This window comes from Rhinoderma darwinii, chromosome 2 (assembly GCF_050947455.1).
Source record: "Rhinoderma darwinii isolate aRhiDar2 chromosome 2, aRhiDar2.hap1, whole genome shotgun sequence".
NCBI lineage: Eukaryota > Metazoa > Chordata > Amphibia > Anura > Rhinodermatidae > Rhinoderma > Rhinoderma darwinii.
This window is the reverse complement of record NC_134688.1, coordinates 354327670-354342809: the sequence shown is the minus strand read 5'-3', so window position 1 is coordinate 354342809 and position 15140 is coordinate 354327670. Positions and strand designations below refer to the sequence as shown.

The following is a 15140-nucleotide window of genomic DNA, read 5'->3' as shown; positions in this document are numbered from 1 at the left end:
AGTAACTGATATTCATTGGCATCCTGTATCCGGAGCCAAGCCTGTGTTCTATAACTATGCATTGGTAATTTCTTGAACTGTTGGATGCTTCAAGTTGCAAAAAATAATCCGAACGTCCATTTATACAATGTTTGGAGAGCTCTGCACAAACAGTTCAGGCAACAGCGCCTACATAAAAGAGCGACTGATACATATAGGGACAAAAGAAAACCCACATTTCTGTTATACCTACAAGGTTGCCTCATTATATCAAGTTTACAAGCAAAGTAGGACTATTAATGAAAAACATTGCTGACAGGGAAAAGCGGGGACTGAGCATAGGTTGACATCTTTCAGCACAGACAATACATCCTCCTATACTATTCATCCATTTTTAGAAAAACATCTAAAGATTAAACTGTACCTCCAGTTACAATTATGAAAACATGCTCTACCAGCTTTATTTAAAGTGTTTCTTCATATACTTAATCAGGGATCGGAGCTCCGTTCTTCTCATTACGGCTACAGTGCCACATTACCCCTACACATAAATGTGACCATTTCGGTTGATCCGTCTACATCTCATATTGCATAATAGGGGGCTTGTGTGAAGCTTCTATTGATCTCAATAAGAGCTGCATACAGCGCCGTCCTCCTACTGGCGGCAGTGGGTCACCAACACTTTTACAGTTATATGCTGGAATAGGAGGAATGGAGCTTCAACCTCTGACTGAGCATATTAGTAAAAACATTTTTTAAAAGACCTGTTAGCTCTCCTGACATGTCTGTTTTATCAAACACCTGCATTTTCCATAATGTAACAATTCTTGAACATCCTTTTTAGAACTTTTTTGTTGTGCCATTCCTCTGTTATTCCTCCTAGCAATTATAAATAAATCGACAATTGGTGTATGCAGTTGGGGGGGGGGGGTCCCTAAACAGTCTGAAACTGTCCAGAAAGTGATGACAGAGTCTGACTGTGTAGGGATACACCCGTTTTACAAGGGAAATGGTAACACCTAGCTATCCATTTTTTCATAAATTTACAGGAGGAATAACAGAGGAATGGAAACCGTGGAGAGTTCTAAGAAAAGATGATCCAGCTTTGTTATTTCATGGGTAATACAAGTACATAATTCTATATGCGTTATGAGAGCTGACAGATCCTCTTCAAAGAAAGTATGATGCTTACTGGAGACACACAAACGTTAACACACCTGTTTGGGTAAAATTAGCTTTAGGCCTCATTTACACGAACGTGATATACGTCCGTGCGACGCGCGTGCTTTTCACACGGGTCGCACGGACCTATACAAGTCTATGGGGGCATGCAGACAGTCCGTGAGTTTTGCTCAGCGTGAGTGTGCTGAAAAAAACTCATGACATGTTCTAAATTTCTGCGTTTTTCGCGCATCACGCACCCATTGAAGTCAATAGGTGCGTGAAAACCACGAAGGTCACACGGAAGCACTTCCGTGCGAACTGCATGATTCGCGCAAGAGCTGTCAAACTCTGAATGTAAACCGAAAAGCACCACGTGCTTTTCTGTTTACAAACATCCAAACGGAGTGTCAGAATTTAGAGATGAGCGAACCGAACTTCACCGGGTTCGGCCGAACTCGTTTTGACCGAACCCGGCAAAAAAAATTCCGGTACGCGACGTCAGGAGACAGTCACTGTCCAGGGTGCTGAAAGAGTTAAACTAGTTCAGCACCCTGGACAGTGACTTCCGATCACAATATACATGAACGTGTAAAAAAACAAAAAAGAAGTTCTGACTTACCGATAACTCCCGGCTTCTTCCCCCAGTCTGACCTCCCGGGATGACAATTCAGTCCAAGTGACAGCTGCAGCCAATCACAGGCCAAGCACAGGCTGCAGCCAATCACAGGCTGCAGCGGTCACATGGACTGCCGCGGCATCCAGGGAGGTGGGGCCGGATGTCAAGAGAGGGACGCGTCACCAAGGCAACGGCCGGGAGACCGGCCTGGAGGAAGCAGGAAGTTCTTGGTAAGTATGAACGTCTTTTTTTTATTCACAGGTTGCTGTATATTGTGATCGGAATTCACTGTCGAGGGTGCTGAAAGAGTTACTGCCGATCAGTTAACTCTTTCAGCACCCTGGACAGTGACTGACGTCGACTAGCCTCATCTCTATGATGGTGGCTGCGCGAAAATCACGCAGCCGCGCATCATACACTGATGACACACGGAGCTGTCAAGTGCCTTTTGCGCACGCAAAACGCTGCGTTTTTTTGTGTGCGCAAAATGCACACACTCGTGTAAATGAGGCCTTAAAGAGGCTCTGTCACCAGATTTTGCAGCCCCTATCTGCTATTGCAGCAGATAGGCGCTGCAATGTAGATTACAGTAACGTTTTTATTTTTAAAAAACGAGCATTTTTGGCCAAGTTATGACCATTTTCGTATTTATGCAAATGAGGCTTGCAAAAGTACAACTGGGCGTGTTGAAAAGTAAAAGTACAACTGGGCGTGTATTATGTGCGTACATCGGGGCGTGTTTACTACTTTTACTAGCTGGGCTTTCTGATGAGAAGTATCATCCACTTCTCTTCAGAACGCCCAGCTTCTGGCAGTGCAGATCTGTGACGTCACTCACAGGTCCTGCATCGTGTCGGCACCAGAGGCTACAGTTGATTCTGCAGCAGCATCAGCATTTGCAGGTAAGTAGCTACATCGACTTACCTGCAAACGCCGATGCTGCTGCAGAATCATCTGTAGCCTCTGGTGCCGACACGATGCAGGACCTGTGAGTGACGTCACAGCGTGATCTCTGGAGAACACGGCTGTGTCTGCACTGCCAGAAGCTGGGCGTTGTGAAGAGAAGTGGATGATACTTCTCATCAGAAAGCCCAGCTAGTAAAAGTAGTAAACACGCCCCGATGTACGCACATAATACACGCCCAGTTGTACTTTTACTTTTCAACACGCCCAGTTGTACTTTTGCAAGCCTCATTTGCATAAATACGAAAATGGTCATAACTTGGCCAAAAATGCTCGTTTTTAAAAAATAAAAACGTTACTGTAATCTACATTGCAGCGCCGATCTGCTGCAATAGCAGATAGGGGTTGCAAAATCCGGTGACAGAGCCTCTTTAAGCTATGAAATCTTCCTACACCAGAGCAACAATATTTATTCCTCATTATTGAGGAGACATCTGATCATATATATATATATATATATATATATATATATAATTAGTCCTTTTCAATGAATTAGAATATCATTAAAAAGTTTATTTATTTCAGTAATTCAATTAAAAAAGTGAAACTCATATTCATTACACACAGAGCGATCTATTTCCAGCATTTTTTTCTTTTAATGTTGATGATTATGGTAACAGTTAATGAAAACCCCAAAGTTAGTCCCTCAGAAAATTAGAATATTATATAAGCCCAATTTTAAAAATGATTTTTAATGCGGCGTGGCATGGAGGCGATCAGCCTGTGGCATTGCTGAGGTGTTATGGAAGCCCAGGTTGCTTTGATAGCGGCCTTCAGCTCGTCTGCATTGTTGGGTCTGGTGTCATCTTCCTCTTGACAATACCCATTAGATTTTCTATGGGGTTTAGGTCAGGCGAGTTTACTGGCCAATCAAGCACAACCAGGTATTGGTACTTTTGGCAGTGTGGGCAGGTGCCAAGTCCTGCTGGAAATTAAATCAGCATCTCCATAAAGCTTGTCAACAGAGGGAAGCATGAAGTGCTCTAAAATTTCCTGCTAGACGGCTGCGTTGACTCTGGACTTGATATAACACAGTGGACCAACATTGTTGCTCAGTGGTCCAAAGTCCTGTTTTCAGATGGAAGTAATTTTTGCATCTCATTTGGAAATAAAGGTCCCAGAGTCTGGAGGAAGAGTGGAGAGGCGTCAATACAAGTTGCTTGCAGTCCAGTGTGAAGTTTCCACAGTCAGTGATGGTTTGGGGAGCCATGTCATCTGTTGGTGTTGGTCCACTGTGCTGATCGCCTCCATGTCTCGCCGCATTGATGCAGTAATTCATGCAAAAGAAGACCCGGCCAAGTATTGAGTGCATATAATGTACATACTTTTCAGTAGGCCAACATCGGTATTAAAAATAATTTTTTAAACCTTATTTTATATTTTAATTTTCTGACACACTAGATTTTGGGTTTTTATTAACTGTTACCTATAATCATCAACATTAAAAGAAAAAAAATGCTGGAAATAGATCACTCTGTGTGTAATGAATCTATATAATATATGAGTTTGACTTTTTGAATTGAATTACTGAAATAAATCAACTTTTTGATGATATTCTAATTCATTGAGAAGGACTAGTATGTACACACATACAAGCAGAAAGTAGCAGCACTATAATGGAATTTCCAATACGGAAGTGGGTGCACAGCAGGTAAACCCGATCCAAGGACTGTAAAATATATTTGAAGAAATTCTGCAGCACTCCGGTGTAGCAAAAAAAAAAGTGGTTTATTCAAACAACATATAGATACAACGTTTCTGTCCTACCTTGGGACCTTTCCCAAGGTAGGACAGAATTGTTGTATCTATATGTTGATTGAATAAACCAAATTTTTTTGCTACACCGGATTGCTGCAAAATTTGTTCTTCTTCAAAAAATAAATTAATAAATATATGTATATATATGTATGTATGTATGTATGTATATATATATATATATATATATATATATATCGAAAGGCAGAAATGGGGTGCAATATCCTCATTTGGACACGTGACCAGTGTACCAAATCTCCAGCAATAATTCCCAAAATACGAGGCAGCACTCCAATGATAGTTAAAAAGCAAGAATTTAGCTCGATTCACACAAAAGACAAATAACAAACCTTATTCACCAACGACCCAGACAATTATGTCCACCTCGGCTTGGTAGAGTAATGAATTATTTTTACCTAACTGGTCATAGACATAATGACATAAGTGAGCAATACTTTGTTATTCAGGTACAGTTTATGGTGCCAAAATCATTGGGTACAAGCAACTGAAATACTTTGAATAATGCGTCAGACTTGCCTTATAACCTGTACTGATCATGGATTGGAATTTTGACATGTATTTAATGATCTGACTAGTGAAAGATAATTAACTGTGAAGCATATGGAACATATTGGTCATGGACTTTCTTTAGATAATTCTATGTATACATCATAAACTGATCAAAAATCCTCAGCATCAACACAGTGAGGACCTTGAAAAAAACTGTATACAAGCCCAGTGCTGAATGGGTTAGTAGCATCTTTCTGTTCCTTCTCCACTGGGACGCATTGTGACATAGACTATCCCCCCTCCCTCACTCCCCCTCTCCTATTACCTTCACTGCCCCCTCACTCCCTGCTTGTGCAAAAGGAAACCCACCCGCTCTTCACCTGCCTCCTCACTGCCCACTCTCCTTACCTTCCACTGGTTCTTCACATTGTTCTGTCCACCCCTCCCTACTCCCTATCCTGTGCATATTTGGGATTTCGTTAGTGAGCGATCCCAGAGCTGTGACATAGAGCTGAGAATCTGCAAAAGAGCATCCGAAAGGTAGGGGGACTCAGTATCTCTGTATCTAAGGGAAAAGTGTGTGTATTTGTGTGTACACTAGTGCCCTAAAAATGTGTGACATCATGAATGTGTGTCTTTGTTTGCCTAGTACACCATTGTACCTAAACGTTTGTTTGTCTGTATGTATACATGTATCTGTGTGTGTGTGTGTATATATATATATATATATATATATATATATATATATCCATATCCCAGCGGATTGTCTTCTGCAGGTCCATGTACACATTTATGCAACTATTGAATTACATTTATACTTTTTTATATACTTGCACTGCACACTGTGTCTACCTGGCAGGGCAATAGCTTATCTTATCTGAAAATGTATATATTCAGACACATATATGTAATAGTAATATACTACTATAAACGTGCTATACAAACAGCCCCCCAATAACCTAACTCCTGAGTCTGACTGACACGACGACAAGCTGACATAGTGGGAAGTCGTGTAAATTGCCTTCTTCATTCATAAAGAAACCTCTCAAGACCCTGCGCTCTCAACCTTGATTTCAGTTCTGCACCTAGAAAGGGTCACCATTGTTTCCATCCCAAAAATGAAACTGATCCCAACAGATCCCATCCTTATCCTCAAGTGTGTGATTTTTTTTTTAGACAATTTTCTTTTTGGAAGGTGGCTGATAAGTTATTACAGTGTTTGTTGGAGGGACTTGTGACATGTTTTTGTGATCATTCTAGGTTCCCACCTTATTCAGCTTGTCCCTCTCAGCCCCTCCTTATAAAACAGGGGGGACCTCTGTTTGTAACAGCGGATCAGGCGGAAGGGAGCACAGTACAAGATATTCTGCAACCAGAGAGGGACAAAGCGAGAGGGGGGCAGACACAGACCTGGCAGAGCTTGAATACAGAACCGTGTAAGTATCATTACATTGAGACAAAAACAAAAGGAGAAAGGGGCAAGGGGAGAAGAGGGACCCAGCTTGTGGGTTACATAGTGATATGACAAGTGTTGGAGTTCCCAGTGTATTGTTGTATCTAGTGGCAGTGAAAGATTAAAGCTGCAGATCAGAGAGTGAAATGCGCAGACCATCCTGCCGTCTCATAACAGGGGAAGCACAAATGGAGGGAGACAGAAATGGAGCAGACAGGATAGTAAGTGAGCCTAAAAGATGGAGAAGGTGTGTGTATGTGTAAAATCTAGACTTGTAAGAGGAGGGCGAAGTAGTGACCAGCCATAAAATAAAGTATCCGGCATATTCCTTAGTTCTTTCTATTGTTATAGCGACTGAAGGCCATTATATAGTTAAACTATTTCTGCTGCTCCATGGTTAGCTGCTAAATTTGCGTGCCATATATGTACAATATACCTTATGTCCAGAAGATTTGCAAGCAGAATGGTTTCTTTTACTCCGTACAAAATAATAGAAGCAAAAGACAATGAACCAAGATACAATTATTTGGTGGAAAGCAATATCACAGACAATAGACTCCACTGGCAGGATCACTTATAGTAGGGGCCTTGGTAAGGGTTAAGAACAACCCGAGAGTGGCAGAAAGGCCAATGTATTCATGGTCAGAGAGGGAGGAGAGATAAAAGACCATAGGGCATGAAAGAGATGGGGGTGCAGCTTAGGATTTACAACACAACGCTCCCGGTACTACCTTAGTGTATTCCTGGTCAGCATTTCCATAATATACTATGGCTATTTCTACAATAATAACATAATATGTATGCGTCTACAACAGATTACAGATATCCCGAGGGCAATTGAAATGCTCCCTGGATATGGGCATTGGTGTTTTTTGCGTATTATTGTTAAATGTTTTCGTAAAACCAGATCAGGAAACGTTTGTTTATATGACTGTTGTCCAATTGCTTACAAACTATCCAAGTATTTACATGAAGATGGCCAAATGTACAGATGGAGCCGTCAAGTGCTGCATTCATGCACCTGTCATAGATCTCGCCAATCTTGCCACTTATACTTAGGCAAGGGTTAACTTTGTCACATTAGATGAGTGACTGATTATAGCTCTTGGTTAAGAGAGAGTAGATCCGTAACTATGTGCAGGTGTAATATTTTGCCATTAAAAGTCTATGAAGGATGTCATAATTCCGAACGGATTCTCAGATTTTCCAGACTAGACGATGTATAAATAAATATCTATCAGAGCAATCTGACAATAAGTTTGTAGATTTGTAGGGAATCAACACTATCAACCTTTCCTCTTTGAATCCTTTGGCAAAATACAGGCAGCAAATTGCAGCAGCTTGTATTCTGTGTATGGAACAGTAGTTGTAAACAAGTTTCTGTCTGCTGGCGGGCTGACAGAGAAGCAATGCGGATTTGACTTGTCAGTGGCTTCTATGCTCTATTTTTAGAAGTTCCTGCACATAAAGTGACAGATTCTTAAAATAGGTATATTAGGGAATTGTTGTTTATGTAATTCCCTAATGTATTGGGATAGATAGATAGATAGATAGATAGATAGATAGATAGATAGATAGATAGATAGATAGATAGATAGATAGATAGATAGATAGATAGATAGATAGATAGATAGATAGATAGATAGATAGATATGAGATAGATATGAGATAGATATGAGATAGATAGATACCGTATATGTCGGCGTATAAGACGACTGGGCGTATAAGACGACCCCCAACTTTTACCCTTAAAATATAGAATTTAAGATATACTCACCATTTCGTGCAGGAGCGCTTCACTATGGACATCGGCGGCAGGACCCAGGACTCTCTGTCTCTTTGAACTCGCGCATGCGCAGATAGGCTGCTTCATCGCGCGAGATCTAAGAGGCAGGGAATGAGAGGAAAGGGAGATCTACGGAGGCTTACAGAGATGTTCCCTGGCGGCTAATACCGGCTTCCCTCAGATCCGTGGCGGATTCCGTGCATCCCGGGAGCCTGTGTACCGGACTGCAGGCTCACAAGGTAAGAAACAACCTGTGTACAAGACAATATCCGGCATATAAGACGACCCCACACTTTTGACATTTTTTTAAGGGTGTAAAAAGTCGTCTTGTACGCCGATATATACGGTAGATAGATAGATAGATAGATAGATAGATAGATAGATAGATAGATAGATAGATAGATAGATAGATAGATAGATAATTCTTACAATTAGCATGTGAGTAAATGGGTCGCTTACGCTTATAATTTACAATGTCAGGTTACTCAATACTAAACAGGTGTTTTTGTGATCCAATACAGTCAGACTTTGGCTGGTTTCATACAAATTGAATACGGGCGCTTTCGCATGATGCTGTTAGCCCAATCTATTAGATCCGCAGTCGGACCGGGATTTGTGGCCGCATTATGGTGGCAGAAATGCGCCCATTTTTCACTTATGTGAAACCAGCCTTAAACCATTATCAGTACAGGGGATTTTATATACATACACTTATCTAAAATTTCCTGCAAGTCTCTATACTGTATGTATTTATAGTAAGGATCACAACAAGGAATATTGAATTTATGTTCCCCTCAAAACTATCTTTCAGTAAAGCAGGAAATCTATATAGTCAAGGGCTATACACTGCAGATGAATGAAAATGATATACGGTATTATGTTACACAAGAAGTATTTACTGAGAATCTGAAAAATCATTCCTCCGCCTCCCAGTAATATTAAATTACCACTGTGCATAAGAGAAAAGATATGAGCTGGCACAAATATTATCACTTTAATATTTGATACCTGCCGTGTTCTCTTCCTTAAATATGTGCTTCTCATTAATAAAAGGAAAATGTTTATTAATAATTGGACCATTAAAATAATGGGGTCATTACAGAATAAAATATTGCAAAGAACACACAATCCAAGTGTCATCGGGCAAGTGAACGTTGAGAAATGGAAACAAGAGGAAATACCAGATTGGTGCCACCGACAACACCAGTTTCCTTAGGCGCTTTCGCCAAACAGCAACCGTTTTCTTTCTCCAAAAGCAGTGATCATTATGCGCCAGTATGACAATACTATCCTTTGACTGGCAGACAACGTTTAGCGATCTGTTCTACAAGTTTAGTTAAGTGGAAACAGAGCTGCTCTGGCATTGTGGGATCCCAGGATAAGAGAACAGGCAACCAGTGAATGGGCACTTTATATACGAAAGGTCATTAGGAGACTGGCAATATATGTATTGTTAGCATGAGATGGGTATTGAGCATTGTGTATATCACTTTATTGTATATTATACTAGAAAGATAAGTTTGATTAATTTACCTATAACCCATTTATGGCAGTGATGACTGTGTTTGTCTATATGGTAATAATTAAAGGGGCAATTTCATTTCTGTTCATACTTGCACACGCTGTTACATTCGTAGCGGCTGTGCAAGGTATTGCAGCATAGTTCTGTTTACTCAAATGGGATAACGCTGGAATACCTTGCACAGCCGCTACAAAAGTAATGGCGTGTGCAAGTACGAACAGAAATGGATGTAAGCAATGAAGGGGCCCCTTCGAACAACTGATCGCTGGGGTTTTCCCACAAAAGATTTATTACATGTCTTAAAAGGCTATTTTTACATCACATCTTTTCCGTATTTCATACATATATGTCCACATACAAAAAAAATATACATATGCAAATAGTACTGTACCAATAGAATTCTGTTCTGCAGAGCTATCTCGAGAGATGTCCTTTTGATAGACATTTGGCAGGTTTACATCTTTTTTTTCACAGTACTAAAAAATTTAGGGAAACCCCTAAAAGATATATACAGTACATTAAAGACAATAGTAGACCGATCCAAACGTGTCAGTACATGCACGCATATGTTTGCACAATATACATTTTGATCATTCAGAAGAAAAATAGGCAAAAAAGAAAACTTAACAATTGTCACAATAGCAATTGTATACCTGTTTTGATGGCAGATCTATTAAAAAAAAGTATGTATTTGGCACACAGTGAAATCCAGTAATCCAGCAATAAAGCATAGAGTTTTTGAGCATGCATTTGCTTCCTGGTGTATGTTTTTCTAACTGTATGGACTAAACATGGTGTGAACTGAGCCAGTCACAGACAGGTGATCCCAAAACTGTGCTGTTTTTCCCACGAGTGTAGAGCAGGCCACGCATAAAATATCAATTGACACTCTCTATAAGGGTATATTCACACTGGGTTGACAGTGTACGTCGAAAGTATAGGTTGGGAGGATTTCCTGACATATATACCTCAAGCGGAAGCCTCTGACATATGCCACTGTATAGGCACACAGTGGCGTGGTTGATTACACTAGTCCATACAGTTGAAAGGTCACTCTATTGCACTCATCGGATGAATGGGGCCCTATGGAAACATTTAATATATGCGCCCTGAGCTTTCCCGGTGCATACGCCTATTGTACATCGTGGACACAAATTGAATACACCCTAACACCCATTTATTTCAATGGACATGTCATCTACGCTTTTGTGAGAAATCCCTTTATATATAGCTGGCCAGACATGTTGAATTTCAATATCCCCGATCCTTTGTTCCAGCAGGAGATAAGTAAAAAAAAAAAGTAATTTCCACTTACACTTTCACTAATTTCGCTCATTGGCCATGATGATGTAACAAAGTGATATTCAAGAACTGACCTCCTTGCTTGAAAACCCATACAACTCTCCACCCATTCATCTGACTGACCTCCAGCCAAAGGCTACAGCTGCATTTACCCGATTTTTTTTCCAACCACACATGAATAACTGGAAAAATTATTATAATATCAACATATACCGCAATTTTCAAACATAAGTTCAATAGTAGTGGCATTTGTATTGTAAAACTTGGACGACGAGTAGTATTTACCGCTACAGCTAATAATTTTTAGATTTTCATAACCAATTTTGATCAATAATAAACGATAGGTTTATTGTTTATCATTGATATTTTGATGTATTTGAATTAGGCGCAAATCGTTACGATTACTTGTAAACATATCCTAATTATTACTTCTTGTAAAAGAGCTTTAAGACTGAGATCTTCCTGGCTTGGACTAGGGACGTCATATTATCCATCGACATTGTAAATTAACCACCACAATGAATAGGGGCAGCTGCTGTACCCTCTCAATTACTTACCTTGACTTGTTCACATATGCATTAGTCCCAAATTATTCCACCCATAAAGGGAAAGCTGGTGAAAGTAGCTACTAGTTAGCACCTCAGAGCGCAGGTAATGTAAAGGGATCCTAAGTTCTGCAATGCTGTCAGTTTACTCTGGCCTAGGATCCTGCTTGAGCCCAGTCCGCCACAGACCATTTACAGCATTCATAGATTGGATTGAAAATCAGGAAGCAAGTCACAACCAGCATGTCCATTATCTCCATGGCCTTTCATCCCACTTTGATTCCGTCCAAGAATCACTCACTCCTTATGCTTTGCCTACTGTACCTTAACGGACTGCTGCTACTCCAGCTCGTGTCGCTGACTACCTCTTTAACGGCAGAGCCTTTCTTAACTGATTATCATTAAATCAACATCTAGAGACCTTCCTCTATGGTTGAACTAATTTCTCTGTGCAACAAGAGGGAGATTCATTTTTAAAAACACTCCCAGGAGAAATATCAGTTTAGAAGAGTTTCGGTTCAGCTGACATAAGGTGTCCATTATTCTTTAAGAGGGACCTACTGTATTCAGCTGCTCAGGTTGTGAAATTACAGGCCCGGAGCCTAAGGCTAGGACTTGACCTAGAAATTTTACTACTAAAAATTTACGGCAATTTGTCTCTAGCGATAAATCACTTAAGCACATTCTTGAGACAGGAGGAGGCTGTTACGGCACAGGAACACCTACGCATGCGTAGTAGAAGCCTGGTTACTATGCCAAAGAGTCGCTTACGCCATTAGTCTGCAGGTCCTGTGTCACGGTGGACACAGGAAGTGATATCAATATCATGTTACAAAATCACATGGAAATCGCCGTTACAGGCTTGTAACAGTGATTTCAATGTTGTTCTACTGAGCTATTATAAAAAAAATAGTTTGCAGATAGCGAATAGCGGGCAATCTCATATATTCCTATGTATAGCAGTTGGCGACTGATCTTAGAGATCGCTAGGATCAGGAGACCAAATGTCTAGGTCTAGCTCCAGCTTTAGTCTGCACTTCTAAGAGATTCTAATGACAACATTCATCTTCAGGTGCAGTGTTGCCATGGAGAATATGTGCGGATCGAAAAAACTAAATACAGCTGAACTTAATACAGCTCTATTTAAAGTAACATTAAACCTAGGAGTTAATAAAATAGAAAACTTGCCCACAATGTCTGCAGAATTTTCTACATGCTTCTGAAACAAATAGAAACCTTGCAAAGAACACAGGTGTTAATTTCCTCCGGATTCCTTCCATTTTTACCTGGCAGGCTTTGCTATGGGCAGGTCTTAGTGTGCCTGGTCTCCTATTGCAGACAGAGAGGGGGGGGGGGGGGTTCCTGCCTTAGTCAGTTGATTTTTCATCTGATTTGGTCCCTTATTAGTCAGGACCTTCTCAACCCTTTATCTTTGAGGTAGATGCCTCTGTTAAGAACAAAAAATGATGACATCACTGCCACAGAGATTTCCGGCTATCAAATCAGCACTAGAGAAATAAAGAGGGCACATTCTCCGATAACCTTATATACTGGCGATAAAAACTATACTTTATTCATTGCGCACGCTTTTCCTTCTACACTGACTTTCTGATGACCTATTGACCTGGTTCAAGGCAGGTGCTTTATCTCGTTTCTTTGAAATTGCAACTGAGAAATTCTTCCAAAGGGGATGATATGATTGATTCTGCACATATTGTGGTTGGTCCGTTCAGTGGCAAATATTTTATCTCATTAGATTTTTTTTCGAAACTGTAGAGGCACATTCTTCACATCCTGTAGGTCAGGCTGAGTAAAGGTAGGCATGAATTCCAGAATTTATTGCAAATTTTCAGGATTTTCTAGCTACGTATATGTCTAACTTATGCTCCAAAAAAAAAAAAGGCAATTACCTTTGGTACCTTTACATACGCACGGATACACACACACACACACACACGCGCGCACACACACACACACACACACACACACACACACACACACATATCCAGTCATATATATGCAGACAAACACACAGACATATTTACATATACACTCAAATTAGTACACATACCTCATTGTTAGTATGGCTACTCACCCGCCCAGTAGGAGCAAAAGACGGTTTGTGAGGTTACACCTTTATTTTTACTTATAGGAGTCTTCCGGTCTCTAAAAATTGAAGGGAATGGGATTAGACTGTAATACTGTGAATCACCGCTGCTGCTGTGTCGGCGATTCACAGTACGAGCAGCTACCGGAATTAAGGAGAATCAGCGCTCTTATGAGCGCTTCGGCCCCCTCAAAACAGCTGATCTGCGGGGTCCCATCAGTCAGACCCCGAGCGATCAGCTATTGATGGCCTATCCTGAGGATAGGCCATACATTTTTAGGGACTGGAAAACCCCTTTAAAGTCTCTGGATGAATTTGGCAAAATGTACAGAAACGTATAGAATATAAACAAATAACAAAGCGTAAGTTATCTAACTTACCAAGTTGCCAGTTCCCTTTGAGTGGCATGCCAAGTAGCAGCCACTACAACAACTTCCCTTTATCTATCCAATAACATTAAAAGGGTTATCAAGGTCTTTTAAATTCATGGCCTATCGCTTGAATGGGACAGTGGTGTAATACCTGGCACAGCCGATACAAATATAACGGCGCTTGCAAATACGAATGAGAAGGCGAACCATAGAAAACAATGAAGAGGCTGCGGCGCTTGTATGAGCGCCACAGCCCCTTCACACAGCTGATCGGCGGGGGTGCCCAGAGTCAGACCCCCACCGATCTAATTTTGATGGCCTATCCTAAGGATAGGCCAGCAATTTTAAAAACCTGGATAACCCCTTTAAGATAAATCAAGGATACAATATCATTAACAAGAATTGTTTCTTTAGGATGGAGTTACCTGTTAAAATCACCAAGACAAAATATATTTGAAACTTTACTTGAACTTTTTCAATGTTCCCTGAGCTTAAACCCCCTTTTTCTTTATTTTAGTTGTCTTATATAGGAATTAAAGAGGATATGTCAGCTCTCCTGGTTTAGTTAATACTTAAAATAACAATTATTGAGAATCTTTTCTTAGAACTGTACTTTCAGCCGTTCCTCTGTTATTCCTCCTGGAAAGGTTTGATAAATTGACAACTGGGTATTACCATTCCCCTTGTCAATGGGGTGTGTCCACAAACCGCCTGACACTGTCAAAACAGTGCTTACAGTCTCTGACTACATATCCATAAAAAAGTTCTAGATTTTCTAAATTCTTAGTCTGGGCCTATAAAGAAAGGTTTGTTTTACCTTTAAAATATGTCGTCACCTTCATACAACTGTATATGAACCAGTTGAAGAAAAAAGAAAAGCACATTACTTGTATGTATGCACTGGTAGTCCATACTTCTCTGTGTGAAATACTGGAAGGTATAGTATTTTATGCTAGTGTGAACTGAGCCTGGAGTAAATCTTTATTTATGGTTTTTGTTTGTTGGGTGGAAACCGCATCGAAATCAGTGCCAAAAAACTTCCAAAATCACCACCCATTGATTTCTAT

General features: G+C 40.4%; 1 protein-coding gene across 1 annotated transcript in view; it reads left to right on the top strand.

Annotated features, from left to right (window-relative positions):
- Window positions 1-6258: 6258 nt before the first annotated feature.
- BLACAT1 (BLACAT1 overlapping LEMD1 locus) overlaps window positions 6259-15140 on the top strand; it is a 28374-nt gene continuing 19492 nt past the window's right edge. Inside the window, exon 1 of the mRNA XM_075850708.1 lies at window positions 6259-6423. The gene's annotated coding sequence lies outside the window, so the exon portion shown is untranslated. The remainder of the gene's footprint in view (window positions 6424-15140) is intronic.